This window comes from Vicugna pacos, chromosome 1 (assembly GCF_048564905.1).
Source record: "Vicugna pacos chromosome 1, VicPac4, whole genome shotgun sequence".
NCBI lineage: Eukaryota > Metazoa > Chordata > Mammalia > Artiodactyla > Camelidae > Vicugna > Vicugna pacos.
In genome coordinates this window covers 36950070-36966445 of record NC_132987.1, presented here as the reverse complement: position 1 = coordinate 36966445, position 16376 = coordinate 36950070, and the positions used below count along the sequence as shown (strand labels likewise).

The 16376-nt window shown below is 34.9% G+C and overlaps 1 long non-coding RNA gene and 1 pseudogene across 3 annotated transcripts in view; one reads left to right on the top strand and one right to left on the bottom strand.

Moving 5' to 3' along the window:
• LOC140696184 (uncharacterized) overlaps nt 1–13416 on the bottom strand; it is a 704768-nt gene extending 691352 nt beyond the window's left edge. For all 3 annotated transcript variants that reach the window (XR_012072317.1, XR_012072320.1, XR_012072319.1), the window contains exon 1: nt 13234–13416. This is a non-coding gene — a long non-coding RNA (uncharacterized lncRNA). The remainder of the gene's footprint in view (nt 1–13233) is intronic.
• A 1402-nt stretch (nt 13417–14818) lies between these two features.
• Nucleotides 14819–15327, top strand: LOC102538816 (etoposide-induced protein 2.4 homolog pseudogene; annotated as a pseudogene).
• The last annotated feature ends 1049 nt before the right edge of the window (nt 15328–16376 follow it).

Genomic DNA, 16376 nt, shown 5'->3' with positions numbered 1-16376 from the left:
AATTAGTAATTATTACTGCCACTATTCTCAGGTCAAAAAACTTGGAGCCATCCTGGACTCCCTTCTTTCTTCCACACTCTATATACAAAATATCATCAAATCCTGTCATAGATATTTCCAAATTAATTCCAGAATTAGACTGCTTTTTATTACCTCCACCTTAGACTAATCCACCTTCATACTTCATTTAAATTAATGCCATAGCATCCTAATGAATCTTTATTTGTCCATTTTTAAACTGCATCTAGTGATCATTATGAATGTAAATTCATTCATGCTCTACCCCTCACACCCAGACACTTAACCTCTAAAGGTTCCTTAGTCATTTAGGGTAACATTTCAAATGCTTTCCGTATAATAAAATGTCCTATATTTCCACTATATATTTGCTCTTGGATTTCATGTTCTAACACATTCCTTATGATCATGGAACTCTAGGTGTGCTGCCCCTTGCCATCCCATAATCTTCCTAAAATATTTACCCCATCTTAGCATCTAGTACACTCATTGCCTGGAACACTCCTCACATATGTATTTATGTGACGGCTCATTCACTTCCTTTGGATCTCTGCTCAGAAGTCATTTTCTTAGAGAGGCTTTCCTTGATGTCCATATCATGCTTTATCTTCTTACCCTGCTTAAAGTATCTTTACGGAACCTATTTAGATGGTATTTTGTTATATAAGTATGCTTATTCATTTATTTATTTTTCTTTTGCATTTGACCTACCCATTAGAATGTAGAATCCATAAAATCAGAGAATGTGTCTGTTTGCTCCTTGTTTTATGCCCAACATTGAGAACAGTTCTTGGCATATGGTAGGCAATTAATAACTATTTTATTTGTTGAAGACTAGATGTCAGAATGACATCTATTTTCTGATTCTTCCACGGTTGAAATAATCCATTCATTAGGATTTCATGCTGTCTGCTCTGATCCTCTACTTGAGAGCTGTCACAATGCTATCTCATAGAACACTCTCCAGTTGTTTGGCCAACTGTCTCTTTTACAACATATGTTGGCATTTCTCAAGTTTATTACTCTTTCAGTTATATTTCTGTCCATTCCTTTATATTTGCTTTCCTTTTTATTTTTAAAATTATTGAATTTCTATTTTATTTTACGGATTTTAGAAATGTCCTTATCTATGAAGAAATATTGTTTTCATCAATGTGTGTATATGTGTGTTTACCTGATGCCACATGTTACCATGCCTCAGTGTTCAAGACAGTGTGTTTTGTAGGAAATTGTTTACAAGGATACAACAGAGCTCAGTTTATTTATTAGAGAGGTCACATATTTGTCTGCTTAAAAAAATCTAATTTTCTGTCTCTAAAGCTGTTAAAATAAATTCAAGGTACATTTAACTTTGTAACAAAACCAAGACTTTATGAGACATATTTCTGTTCTCTATCTTGTTGATGAGTATAGAGTGTCAAACATTGTTGTAATTTAAAGTGATTTTTATTTTTGGCAATATAAATATAAGCTCATGCTGAGAATATTCAAATGCATTCCTCTGAACATAATTACCATGACGAATTAGATTTAAAATAAGAAAAATAAAATAGAAGTTATAAAACCAAGTAATCAGAAAACTCTCCAATACTGTCTAAATTAGCATTTTTCAATGATCAAGTTCTTTGCAGTTCAGTTTTATTTTAGCTGTTCATATTTTAAGATTATTAGACAAAGGAAGGTTAGTATAATCATGTTTTACTCCTCTGTCTAATAATACACAGACACTTCCTTGGCTGCAGTGGAAGGATTTTCCTGGTAGAATAGTGCATTAGCAGAGCTATGACAAAAATCAAGCCAACAAATCAGTTTCACATCAATTCTGCTTTTCTTCCATGATATTAGAGAAATACAATATGAGAGGTAATTTTCTTTCCAATTTTTCACTCAGAAATCCACTTTCTGGAATACACATGTCAGAGTTGATATTCAGATGTTATCATTCTCTCAGCAGAAAGCAGACTTAGCATTCAAAGTTTGTGATTCTCATCCTACTTTATCTACAGCCATGTCCTAACTCCAACCAGCTTGCTAGTATCCAGCAGATAGTTTAGTTTAAATAATTACTGTATCATGGAACTCCTTCAAAGTACAAAAATAATAGAGGTCTATTGGGATGAATAATTAATTTACATATTTAAAAACAATGAGATAGGTTTAGCATATTAAAATAGAGAAAAAAGATACCATCTTTCTGACATCATTTTTATTTTTGATATACAAATCTGGTGTCTAAATTCTAATTAGAAATCTCAAATTGACATCTCAAGTCTGTTCTTGATTATCACCTTTATTTCTCTATGTGTCTGGAAATTCAAATGGTTAGAGAAAGAAGTGACTTTCAAATCTGATAACTTTCTTAAAACTATTTGTTTTACAGATGCAGGAATGGTTGTATTATATTTAACCATTCATACATGAACATAGTATTAGAGTTTAAGTTAGAATTCAAGCTGATAAATGGCCATTCTTCTTAAAAAGGGAACTTCTTTTATTCCTGGAAGGCTTATTCTACCAATGAGCAGCTCTATTCATCAAAAAGATCTATGGTCAACTCAAGTATGTCTTCAGTTTCAGCTTATTTGTCCTAGTCTTATCCAGGAGGAAGAGAACACTTTCTATTACCACATTTGCGTGATGATCCTTCAAACATATATTAGACCTTTCTTAAGTCTCTTCTCATTCTTCTCTTCTCTGAAGTACGCACATGCAGGCTTTCAACTTCTTTTCACAAAACAATCTTACCATCATTTAGGTCCCACCATTTTTTAATATGTTCCCTAATCTAAAATTGAGTACAACTCTGACCTACAGTTAATAAACATTAGTCTTAATCTGAGTTCAAGATTTGGTATCTAGCTAGTGCCTTTTTAATACATGATACTTAGCCTCTCCTAGTTTAAACATTAATGTAATCTGTTGTGATTATTCATCCTTTTTTTTCTTTTTTTTCCTCTTTCCCTTCTTTTCTCCTCTTTCTTTCTCTCTCGTACCCTCCCAACCCCCACTCTCCTTTGGGCTGCAGGTTCTGGAATTCTGACTACTATAAAGAATAGTGAAGGATATAAAACATTTACCTTACTTACAGCCAACACATTAGCCTACCACAATCAGGAACAGAAAACTTTATGACTCAGAGCAAACACAGTAGCCAGAATGTCAACATTTTCACTAGTTTCCAGAGTCTTAATTCCCTGAGGATATTGCAAAGAGGATAAGAAGAACCACTTGTACACAGTGGGTTCCAGTACAGAAGATAAACTCTGAAGTTAGGGAATCTGAATCTTCCGTAATGGACAATAGATTCCCTGTCCTTTGCATTTCAAGATGACTTTGTTTTCATTATAGTAGGCAAGGAAACAAAAACAAACCAAAAACCCTGCTCTTTGCTCTGGAGAAAGACACATCCGCCTATTTTCCAAGGCCATTCACTATACAAATATCTTTGACGAAATAATCTGGAACAAAGTTAGTCAGGATCTCTGCTCATAATACACATAGGACTGCAGAATACCCAACAATTACCTTGCAATATCTTGGCATTATTAATTCTTTAGCTTGCTCTTTTTTATTAAATTTTGAAAATTTTATATTCTGTAAATTAAGCCCTTATCTTAATTTCCAGAATATTTAAACAGCTCATACAATTTAACAAGAAAAAAAAAAGCCACCCAATCCAAAAATGGGCAGAAGACCTAAACAAGCAATTCTCCAGTGGAGACATACAAATCGTCAATAGGCACATGAAAAAATGCTCAATATCACTAATTATCAGAGAAATGTAAATCCAAATTACCATGAGGCATCACCTCACACCAGTCACAATGGCCATCATTCAGAAGTCCACAAGTGATAAATGCTGTAGAGGGTGTGGAGAAAAGGGAACCTTCCTGCACTGTTGGTAGGAATGTAGTTTGGTGCAGCCATCATGGAAAACAGTATGGAGAATCCTCAAAAGACCAAAAATAGACTTACCACATGACCCAGCCATCCCACTCCTGGGCATATATCCACAGGGAACTTTAATTCAAAGAGACACATGCACCCAATGTTCATAGCAGCACTATTTACAATAGCCAAGACATGGAAACAACCTAAATGTCCATCAACAAATGACTGAATAAAGAAGTTGTAGTATATTTATACAATGGAATACTACTCTACCATAAAAAAGAATAAAACAATGCCATTTGCAGCAATACAGATGGACCTGAAGATTGTCATTCTAAGTGAAATAAGCCATAAAGAGAAAAAAAATGCCATATGATATCACTTATATGTGGAAACTAAAAAAAAGACAAACGAACTTATGCAAACTTATTGTAAAACAGAAACAGACTCTCAGATTTAGAGAGCAAACTTGTGGTTACCAGGAGGGGAGGAGAGTTGGAGGGGATAAATTGGGAGTTAAGAGATTTGCAGATACTAACTGATATATATAGAATAGATAAACAACAAGTTCGTGCTGTATTGTGCAGGGAACTATGATATCTTGTAGTAACTTGTGGTGAAAAGTATGAAAATGAATATATATGTGTATATATATATATATATACACACACACACACATATTCATGTATGACTGAAGCATTGTGCTATATACCAGAAAGTGACACACTGTAAACTGACTATACATCAATAAAATATACCTATAGAAAAAAAAAGAAAATTTTCAGCCGGTATTTCTTTAAGTATATTTCTTCTGTCCCATTTTATCTTTCCTCTCTTTTTGAGACTGAAATTACATGTATTTTGAACTGTTCACTGATCATTAAATCTCTTTGACTTCTTTTTTCTCCCTTTCTGTGCTTTAGATTATATGATTTCAATTAACTTGATTTCATATTGAGTAATCCTTTCTTGTGGGATGTCCAATGTGCTCTTAAAGCCATCTAGTAAATTTTTTAATTTCAGATATTTTATTTTTCAATTCTAAGATTTCTATTTGAGTTCCTTTTATACTTCCCTAATTTTATAGGAAATTCCCCATTTCTTCATCCATTATTTCCTACTTTCTATAGAATCTTAAGCTTGTGTTATAGTTATTTCAATACCTGCTCTATTTGTGTTTCTGTTTCCATAGACTGGTCTTTTCTTTTGATTCTGGATTACATTTTCTCTTTAATCTCATCTAGGTTAAGTTTTAACTGTATACTGGATGATATGTTATGATATTTTGATTTTGTTATTTTCTTCTGAAAATTAAGTTTAGTGGTAATGGCCAGTTAAAAAAGCAGGAGATTACCTTGAATTTGCAGATATTTGACTTGATACTTTGCAATGTGTGTCTATTTAATTTTGTGCTTAGTCCAGAGGATAACATCTTACTCATAAATGCAGCCCTCCTGGAATATTCATGTAAAGTTCAAGGTATTTGGCAGATTTCTCTATGTTGTCAAGACTCTACTCCAAGCTGCATTGGGAAATAGCTGAAATCTCTACTCAGGTCTTTAAGCTTTCCATCTGTGGTTTTCTCCCTCTGATCTTTGGAATCTTGTCTGCAGTTCTGCAGTTAATCAAAAATCTAAGGGAATTTGTATGCATAGTTTTGGCTTACCATTTATAGCTCTCTCATATCCCAATATTCCTTTCATTTTCCAGTCTTTTAATGTCCCATTTTCTTCAGGCCAATAAGAGTGTGACTTTCTGCTGTGTTCTGCTCAATAGGGGAAAAGCCTTACAAATGAAGATCTCACTCAAATTACATCCTTTTATTCATGGGTTAAATTCCATCTTGAACTGCATGCTTTTGGTCATATGATTTTTTTTTTTTTATATTTGCCCAACAGTTGGTAATGTTTTCTGCAGGAGGGCTAATTTGATATAAGCTACTCTGCCATTACTGGAACCAGCTCTGTAATTTCTAGCTGTGAGATTGTGGGAAAGTTTATTTAAAAAACAAAGTGCTCTTTTCCTTCTTTAAATTAAGGATGCTAAGAATATATACTCCCTAAGGATGTTATAACATTCAATTGTGAACATTAATGCAAAGCACTGAAAAGGAAGTCTAAAATATTACAAGCACACAAAAATTTTGCTATTATGTTTAATATAGAAGCATCTTTCAAAAAAAATTACAGGACTAATATTTTTAGGTTAGCAGTGAAATAAAATAAACCGATTTTTTAAAGGGATTGTTTCTTTACTTTCATTTTTTGATATTTCATTGTTAGTGTAAAGAAATGCAACTGATTTCTGTATGTTAATCTTGTATTCTGATACCTTGCCAAATTCTTTTATCAGCTCTAATAGTTTTTGTGTGGAGCTTTTAGAGTTTTCTGTGTATAGTATCATGTCATCCACATACATGCACCCCAGTTTTCATAGCAGCACTATATACAATAACCAAGACATGGAAACAATCTAAATGTCCATCAACATAGGATAAAGAATCTGTAGTATATTTATACAATGGAATACTACTTAGCTATAAAAAGAATAAAATAATGCCATTTGCAGCAACATGAATGGATCTGGAGATCATATTCTAAGTGAAGTAAGCCAGAAAGAGAAAGAAAAATACCATATGATATAACTCATATGTAGAATCTTAAAAAAAAAAAAAGAAAACAAAAAAGAAGACACTAATAAACATCTACAAAACAGAAACAGATTTGCAGACATAGTAAACAAATTTATGGTCACTGAGGGGAAGGGAGTGGGAAGGGAGAAATTGAGAGTCTGAGATTTGTAAATACATTAACTGTTACATAAAATAGATAAAAAACAAATTTCTTCTGTATAGCACAGGGAACTATATTCAAGATCGTGTAATAACCTATAATGAAAAAGAATATGAAAATATATGTATGTATATGTATGACTGAAACATTACACTATACACCAGAAATTGACACATTATAATTGACTATACTTTAATCAATCAACTAATTAATTAATAAAGTTTAAAAGAAAAGTTGAATATCTACTAGTTATAATCTCACTTAAGTCAAGTTGGAACCATAAATAGTGAAACTCGCTATGTAAGGAATCAGAGATTCCTGATTTTCAAATGCTGACATAATCATTATGCTTCTAAAGATTGCACAACTTAAAATCTTTTCAAATTATTTTAACTAGTGTCACCTTATAAGGTATTTCTAAAAGTTTTAAAAGTCAGAGCTTTTCATATAAGTTGCATTATCTACCTGCTTAGAAAAAATTAAGGAATATTATTTATCAAGTTACTAAATGTCTATTTTAAAAATAATTATTTTTGAAATGAACTAGTACATTTTAAAAGCATGTGCTAGCCAATTAAATTTGAGAGCAGTAGCTGAAACTCAATTTAAGTTTCTTGTGTTTGTTTCATAAACAATGTGCTGATTTTATATGAGGAGGAGTGAAGAGAGGAAGGCCAGCTTCCCAAGGGCTGTACAGAACCCAACTGTGAAAGTGTCAAGGTTCCAGAGCCAGGCAGGCTCAGCCTGAACAGTCACCCCACTCCTCAACCCGGTCCTTCATGCAGGATCTTCACCAGCCTGGTAGGGTCATTGTTGTGTACCTCACAGATGGCTTCCTAGGCTGGTTCTGCCAGGCCCCTGGTGCTGCTCTCCTGGGTGGACAGGGTTGGGACTGGAGGGAGCCAGGAGCGCTGGCTTCTCCCTGAGGACTTGGAGCACAAGAGCGCTTAATGATTTATTTTGCTGTTTTCTAATTTTATACCAAATACTTCTCCAAAATGCTAACAAAACATTATAAAGTGTTTTTGTTTTGCTGGAAAACTAGGATATTTAAGCATTTAATTAAAAAACATTTTGCAAAACATATTTTTGCACGTGGCATATATCATGTTTGTATTTGGAGGTATTCTTCCTGAAGCAGTTGCAAGGATGATTTTTATTTTAATTCATATATCTACAGATCTTCAACTTCCTCCATTTTGGTATTTGTCAATTTAGCACTGATTCTTACATATTAGCTCATACTGAACATTCTAACCACTAAATACTGATAATGATACTTAGGGTAAACATTTATGTGATACTTACAATGTAAACAGGTCTATTCTAAGATTTTTTTCATGTATTAATCCATTGAATCCCCCAAACAATTCTATTAGGTGGACACTTTTTATCATTCACTATTTTATTATACATAAGCCATAGAGTTTAAGAAACTTACCCAGATGTGGAATTAAAAGCCCAGAAAGCCTGATTTCAGAAAATATGCTACTATTTTGCTGTCCTAACTCTACATAAACATAAACTATCAAAAAAAAATCAAAAGCAAATATAAGCTGATTTAAACTTAAAAAAGAGCAAAAAATGTTATAGCTATTAGCTTGAGAAGATTATAATGCAAAAGTTCTCACTGATCTTCCTGATGCATAAAAATCATTCCTTTTCCAAAAATAGGAATGCTTTCCTATTACTATGGTTTCTTTCAGACCATTCCTTCTGACATTCCCTCCACCACTAGTTTCTATAATTCTCAAAATTATCTTAACCCATGGTATTCTAATTATGCTAACAAGAAATCTCTTTCCTTTCAAATCTTCAGAAGATATCCTGTAATTCTACATATTATATCACTATCATTTACGACTAAAGTTGTATGGTTAATGAACCAAACTTGGTTCATTTGCTAGAGGCATAGCAAAAGCAATCTACTGATACCGTGTTGTGCTGAAAGTACAACATTTATTGCAGGGCCAAGCAAGGCCAAGTTCATGTTCAAAAGACCAAGATTTCCTGATGGTTTTTAGGGAAGGGTTTTAAAGACAGTGTGAGGGAGAGGGTCACAGAGTATGTGATCAGCTTGTGTACAATTCTCTGACTGGCTGATGGTGAGGTAACTGAGTGATGTTTTGGGAATCTCAATCATCAGCACAGGTCTGGGGGGGTCTCCCTGCTGGTGGTCAGCATGCAGTTAACTAATTACACCTGGTGGCGGTTTTAGTCTCTGCCAAAAACAAAACAAAACAAAAACTTCAGGATATGGCTCAGGATATTATGTATAGCCCTTGAGCAGGAACTAATGGTCCTTGACTGTGTTTTATTGCTAAACTATTATTATTTTGTCTTGCTTGACTGTTTTCCTTTTGTTTCTGCATTAAAAAAATTTTTCTGATTAAATTTGTTCTTTAGAAATTGGGGAAGGTCTAGGAGGCTAAAGCTTCTTTACAAACAAGAGGCAGGGGTGGGGTGGGGCTGTCCATGGGAAACCCCCATGTAGTCCTGCTTGGTTTCAATATACCATGGAAAATCTCATGTCCTCACCAAAATAGTATCTGTCTTTCTTAAGACAGTTATGTAATTGTTGTCTCTTCTTTTATCTATGTCCCACTTAGGTGCAATCATTAATTTCTGTGTCTGAGTTTATTCAGCCCTATATCTCTATGCTCCCATATCTACCAACCTAAACAACTATAGTTCCCTTAAATGAATGTGTTTTATTCAAGGGAAAACTGCTTGAAATAAAATGTATCAAACACTCACAAAAAATATACTGAATCAGTTGGGTAATACTTCAGTGTCAACTTGGAAGAAAGCAATTTACAGAATTGAATTAAAATAAATTTTAAAACCAAGAAATAAGATTGAGGAATGTCATACACTAGACTACCTCTATTTCCTTCTGTCTGAAACATATTCTCTGAATGAAGATTCTAAATAAGAAGCAATGCTGGAGATGGTCTAGAATTTCCATTTTCTGGGGAAAGGACAAAACCTTAGCAGCAATAAAATCACTGCCATTACAGTATCTATTACTGTAAAAATTTCCTGCATACTATGTAAGTCTATGACTTGTAACCTTTCAGGTTGTATAAATACAAAATATAAAAGACATTTTACAATGACATTTGTCACCAGGTTAGAGTGATTTTAAAATTATACTAATACTATTAATTTAGGGTTATTTGCTATTTTATGTATTTCAGTAAAAATAAAAGATATTTTAAAATATTAATTAATATAAAATTTTTAAGAAAAATGTACTTTGAAAGTTATGTGTGTGCACTTTGGAAATAAACATGGAAAGAATATTACAAATCCTAGGGAGTCCATAAAAAAAAGTAGAACAATAATAAAGAGTCTAGCAAAAGTGACAAGCTGACAATTTGACTTTGAAGTTTTCTTATTACACAAAAAACTCAATTAAAACTCCATTTTATATATTTTACAAAATGATTTTAATTTACTTTTAATCAATGAAAACTACATGTAACCCCAGCTTAGAGCTGGTCTTCCAGTGCCAGAACTTTCCCCCACAGAGCACCAAATTTATACACTCCTTTTTCCTCTTAACAAAGTTGCACAGAGGATCAATAGCAGTTGTTAGCTGCTGTGGCCCAGAGATTTTATATCTGTCCATCCTGTAGATCTGCAATAAAACTTTGAGACTATAGAAACAGAAAGATTACATGGGTGATGATCAGCAATCTCAAATATTTAGGAAGTGTATGAAATTGCTATAAAATGTCTTATTTGCAGCTTTTTTTGGCACTGAATTTGCAACTTAGCATTATGAAAATGTTTCCATTTGGTCATCAGCAGAGCTAAAGCATAGATAATTTGTTTAGACTCCAAAGATGATAATTAAGGTTATTACAGTGATAACCCCAAGCATTTTTGTAGATTTTCTAGGCAGGAATAATAACTAGATCATCTTTTAATTAAAATGACAGTCATTTTGTTTTCTAAAAAAAAAATTGGACCCCATTTTATTGTCAGTTCAATGGTATTTTTAATAGATTAAACACCTATTTTAGTTTTCATTTGACATTAAAACACTTTTGTTTTATGTGATCTATAATATAAAACTAAATATAAAATATTATTATAATACCTATAGTAGTAAAACATACTAATACATTTTTAAGGAGGCAACTGGGTTTTTTAATACAATAATGACTATTACAATTTTACATGTTCTTCATAAACAGAAAAAGTACAGATATTACTCTCTTGCAAACTTTAAATAAGTAAATGGATATATAAAAATGTAATTGAACAAAGGCAATGCTTTTAAGTGAATAATTTTGTCTTTATAATTATAGCTTTTCTTTCTCAGTATTATTATTTATAAATTGAAAGTTAGATTTCTAAATATTTAAGAGCAACCTAAAGACTAATAGATACTTGAGTAACTTTATAGGTGAAGGAAAGATTGTTGGATCGGGATTTATAAAACCAGGATTTATTTAGGATACATAAAATAGAGCAGATTAGTGATATCCTTTGAACTATAGACTTTGATTTAAAGAAATTGAGGTTTGTTGTTAAATATTTTACTTCCTTAACAAAATTTCTTCAAGATTAGAACAGTTTCACATTGTTTTTCATTAAATTTGTTTTATTCTCTTTCAAACTAAATTTGTGACTGTAATCATTCCTCATTTTATCTTCAACAGTTGAAGTGGTAAAAGTTTTAAATATCTTATTTCAGAAAACCACTAACTAATTTTAATTTTAAAACCACAATATTATTTTTAGTTTCACTTTTACTTTCAAAATATTGGATAGAAACTAGTAGGCTGCATGAAAGAGAGACAGCAATTTAGGGCAAACAATATTTTTTTAAAATATAATATCCCATTATTCTTAGCGTCATCGAAATGGGGAGTTAGTGAAACAGTTTTGTTCCAATTATGTGACTTGGAACTAGGTTACATTAACTTTCTTTGTTTCTTTAACTACAAAATAAAGGACTTGAAGTGAATGATATTATAGTGCAATAGTATGTATTTGTGTTTAGGAATATAATGATGTTTTTGACACTTTACATTGTAGCTGATCATTAATACAAACAAAAAGTATCAGGTTGTATGCATGATACCAGAGGAATGTGAATGAAAGGGATGTTTTGTCTCTTTCTTCCTTTCCTATGGGCAGACTTGATAGATCCTGAGATGGCAGAGCTAAAGGATAGGAGCCCTGATGTATACGTGTGTGTGTGTGTGTGTGTGTGTGTGTGTGTGTATGGGTATATGTATATATACATATGTATATCTATTCACACATACACATACACACACATAACAACATATGGTAAACATATGGTAACAAGTACTGATATACTAAGCATTATTTTAGTGGCCCACACATGTGCTAAGATAAAACCTTAGCCCTATGAATATTTGCAAGACTAAAGTTTTGGGAATGTGTCTGAATGAGGAATTATTTTGGCAATTACAAGAAACATAAAGAAGTCAAAGTGGCTAGAGCAGAGTGAGCAAGGAAGGGGAAAGAGAGGAGAGGGCGGAGGGATTGGGAAGGGCTAAATGATAGAGGACTAAGTAAACCATGTTGCATGGGGGATGAGTTTGCTTCCATTGAAACAAACAAACAAACTTAAAACTGAAATAAAAATTGTCTTACAAAAAGTTCACTATGGCTCCTGAGGATCAAAGGAGGCAAAAGTGAAAGCAGATTAACAATTATGAAATTATTGCAAAAGTCCAGGGTGAGACCCCAGTGCTTTTGGAGGATGGTGACACTTAAGTTAAGAAATGTAGGTAGACATTAACGATCAGTGAATGCAGGAGATGGAAACCTCCAGAATGTGAAACACCAATGATTACATTTCTGAAAGTAGTGTTTTATTTCTAGCTAAGGTACTTATAACTTTTTCCTAAATCAGATTACACTCACAGTCAGAGGTGCAACTGAAAGAGGATTATAATCCTACTCTATTAAAATTTGTTCCATGAACTCTACTACATATGTTTCAAATACATTTAAAAATAATACTTTATATCCTGTAATTTTCTTTTGATAGACAGAAGTACTTAAATTTTCAGTTCTCAGAGTATTTTTATAGTATTCTTAAAAATATTTACAACCCCAGAGAGATTTTTCTTTTTTTATTGTGGTATGTCTATTTATATATTCCCTGTTAGGAATTAAAATGAGGAATTTAAAAATACTAATTAAATTATATAAAATAAAAATTAACTCATCACAAAACATTTAAATGAACATTAAATATTATAAAACCAAAAGAATTAGATCAGAGGACATTGTTTTACATTTCTGCCAATCTCATGGATTTTCCTACTATAAGTGGATTCTCATATTTATTTCCACAGTCAGTCATGTTTTGTTCTGGTTAAAGTACATGTAGAAAACCCGTCTTCACACAGACCTATGTTAATATACATGTCTGAGTCCACAACTCAAGTTTGACAGGTGGTAGTTCTGTCATCGGCAAAGCCCATTAACAATTTCCAGGAAATAAAAATAAAATCCAGTTAATAAAATAAAGTCTAACCTTTTTTGCTTCGTTTCCTTCTTGCTCAGTCTAGTCTCACTTGCTCACACAGTGCCGGGGAGTGCTGCGTGCAGAGTCCCTGCTCCTGCACCTCAGACCAGAGTTTCTCTTGGGAGGAGGCGAAAAGGCAGCATCGCGCACCTCAGCGACCAGAGCTCTGTGGAGACTCCGTGTCTCAAGATGGCGGCGGCGGGGTGAGGGCAGAGACGCCGCACGCGCGCTGCAGTCTGGACTGTGAGCAGCGCAGCTGCGCCCAACCCCCCAGGACCCCGCCCCCTTCCCCACAGAGGAGGCCCTGGTAAAGCAGCCCCGCCCACCGCCTGTGGGAGAGAGTGTGTACCTGCAGCTTCAGCTCCCGCTCTCTTTCTTGATAAAAGAAAAGAGCTGGGCTTCTGAACAGTACTGGGTCTCCTTCTGTTGGCTCAAACGACCATGAGCTGGAGGACTGCTGGGGCCCCGACTTGAAGGGGTAGGCAACAGTTTCTTTAAAATTACTTTCGTATGGAATCTGAAAACATATTAATTCACTTTTTGTACTGTTATAATACGGTCCATTGATCTGTCTTGCCTTTCCACTGCATCGCTGTCCATTTGTGATGTTACAGTCATTAAGGATATATTGGTTCACTGTGTTATGCAGATGTGCCAGATACCGACATGTCTTTAACATCAAATACATTTGCTACTATTACCACCAGTTTTATCAACAAAAACTTTATAGGCAAGGTATGAAGGTTTCAGTGGTAGATTAAGGTTTGCAAAATTCTAATACTTGGTTGAAAACTCAAATGTTATCATTCACAGCAGTATCATTTGTTCTCCTTGAAGAAACAAGTCTATTTCTTTAATTTTTTACAAACAGCCAAGTCTGAAGGAGCATAGTTTGTCTGTCAGAAGTTCTTCCTGATGAAAACGGTTTTCATTAAAAAACAACCGGACTTGCCAGCCGTCCCCACCTGTTATGGAGGAGCGGAGAGCCTGAGCCGCCGCTGTAGCGAAGTTACTGTCCTTCACGATGAACTGAGGATGCTTCTCTCTCTCCTTAGTGTAGATGGTAGTTTGTGTGGGAAAGACATGGTGACAGTGTCAAAAATCTATCTGCAGGACCTTTCGGGGGCATTTAAGACAGCATCTAGGGAATTTGTACCATCTCAAAGCTAGACGCCCCAATTCAGCAAAAGAAAGAGGAGCAGGGTGGACCAGGGCTAGTGGTGTCCTGGCTCTGAGGAGAGCTCAGAGCATAAAGAGGAAGCAAGAGTGAGGCAAGTATTGTTAGTAGAATTTTCGTGTGCTGTGCTTGGAATGGCAGAGTATTCTGGTTCAGTCTTCTCTTGTTGTATCAAGTGTTTATTCCTGATCTTCAGTCAGTTAGAGCCCCAATTATTGGTGATCCATTACTACCTGGAGATGTTTGCTCGTGGCTGGACTGTTCCTCACATCGATTTTCACCGCTCTTTGGGAGCTCACCCTGTTTTGTGCTTAGCAAAGCTGTGAAAGCGATTTGGTTTCAGGATACAGCTGATCTGGTATTTGAGGTATCAGGGAGGAAGTGCCCATTCCCTAGTGTCTGCAAATAATTGCTGAAATGCTCTACAGCCTTTTGCTGCAGGCTGTTTTCTTCATCCAGGGAATGTTTGTGAGTCTCTCAACTGGTTAATCTGCAGATGTCTCTTTCTCTATTTACTGTAATTGCTTTAAATACCATTGGTTCAGTAAAGAAATTGAAGTGCACCAGCCATTGTCTGTAGAAAGGAATCAGCCTGATGACTTTGGATTTGGTTTGTCCTTGGCTTTCCTCACAGCAATGCAATTCTCTTACATTATTGGTGGCTGCCTCTTTTTTATCCTCTTTCCTTTATTCATTATCAGTGCAAATGAAGTCCAACCCTGGCAAAGCCTACCTTTTCCAGCAACAGATTCTTAAGCAACAGATTCTTCCACAAGACGGTCTACCTGCAGTGTGCCCTAAGTAGCTCAGCCTCTGCAGAGAAGTTCCCCTCAATGCATCAGTCTCCTGCCAAACTGAAGGTTGCTGCAGGCCACTGTGTTGCCAGCCACCCAGAGGGGATGGCTAGGATTGGAAGAACCCCCTAGTAGCTCTTTTCCTCATTTACCTCCCTGACTAGGGAAGGCAGGACCTAGGACCCTCTGCACATTCCTTTCTTTCAGAGGCATCGCGATTTTTGTCTCTGGTGTGTGCGTAAGGCAGAGCCTTCCTGACACCAGTATGTGAATTTTTAACACCGGTAAATCCAAAAGAAAGGACAACTGGTTTTTCTGCAGCTCTTTTCTAGCATTTATCAGCCACCCCTGCCTGGACTGATTTGAATGTTTTTTCTCCTTGTGCCATTTACCCTCCCTCTTCCCCTTCCTGCATTCCACCACACTTGGATGAAAGGATTTTTGTAATTCTAGCAATGTATTTTGTGGATCTGTTATTTTTGTTTTCTGTGAAGCACATATATTGGGTGTGGGAGGTAAAGGAGAATCTCAGTTGCTCCTGGTCACTCCCTTTATAGCCATCACTGCCTGTCTTATTTCTTGTAACTCAGGTTAGATTTCGGTCTCTCTTATTCCATTGCCAAAATACAAACCTAAAGAGATGCAACAGGAGGAAAGACCTCACAGCCAGATCTACTGGGTTTTGAGGAGTGATTTTCTTTCTTCCCCTTGCAGGGGAAAATGCTCTTTTTCACTGGTACACTTTAAGTTCCCTAACTATAAGGAGGTACCAATTTTGGACAAGTACCACTGCAACACAGAATGCTCAGAGAACCTGAACTTTTAAACTCCAGATGTATGAAATTTATTCTTGCCCACTGCCAGGTCTGTCTGGTATTTCAAAGGATTATTGAGTGCTGCAAATAGGAACTGAAGAGGTAAAGGGATAAACTTACTAACCCATTAGGAAAAAAAAACTAATTCAGCTTGCAGCTGAAACAACCACCTGCCCCTTTCACACAGGTGCTTTTCCTGAGAACAACCATCACATTCAGGCAGTAGAAGCACTTGATGAAGTTTCCATTTCCTCACACAGAATATTGAAAAACATGTACTTTGGAGTCAAATTTAATCAAATCAATAACTTACACTGTTTCATCAAGGACATCGTTAAGTGAAGCCTACATGCCTTTACTGTAAGT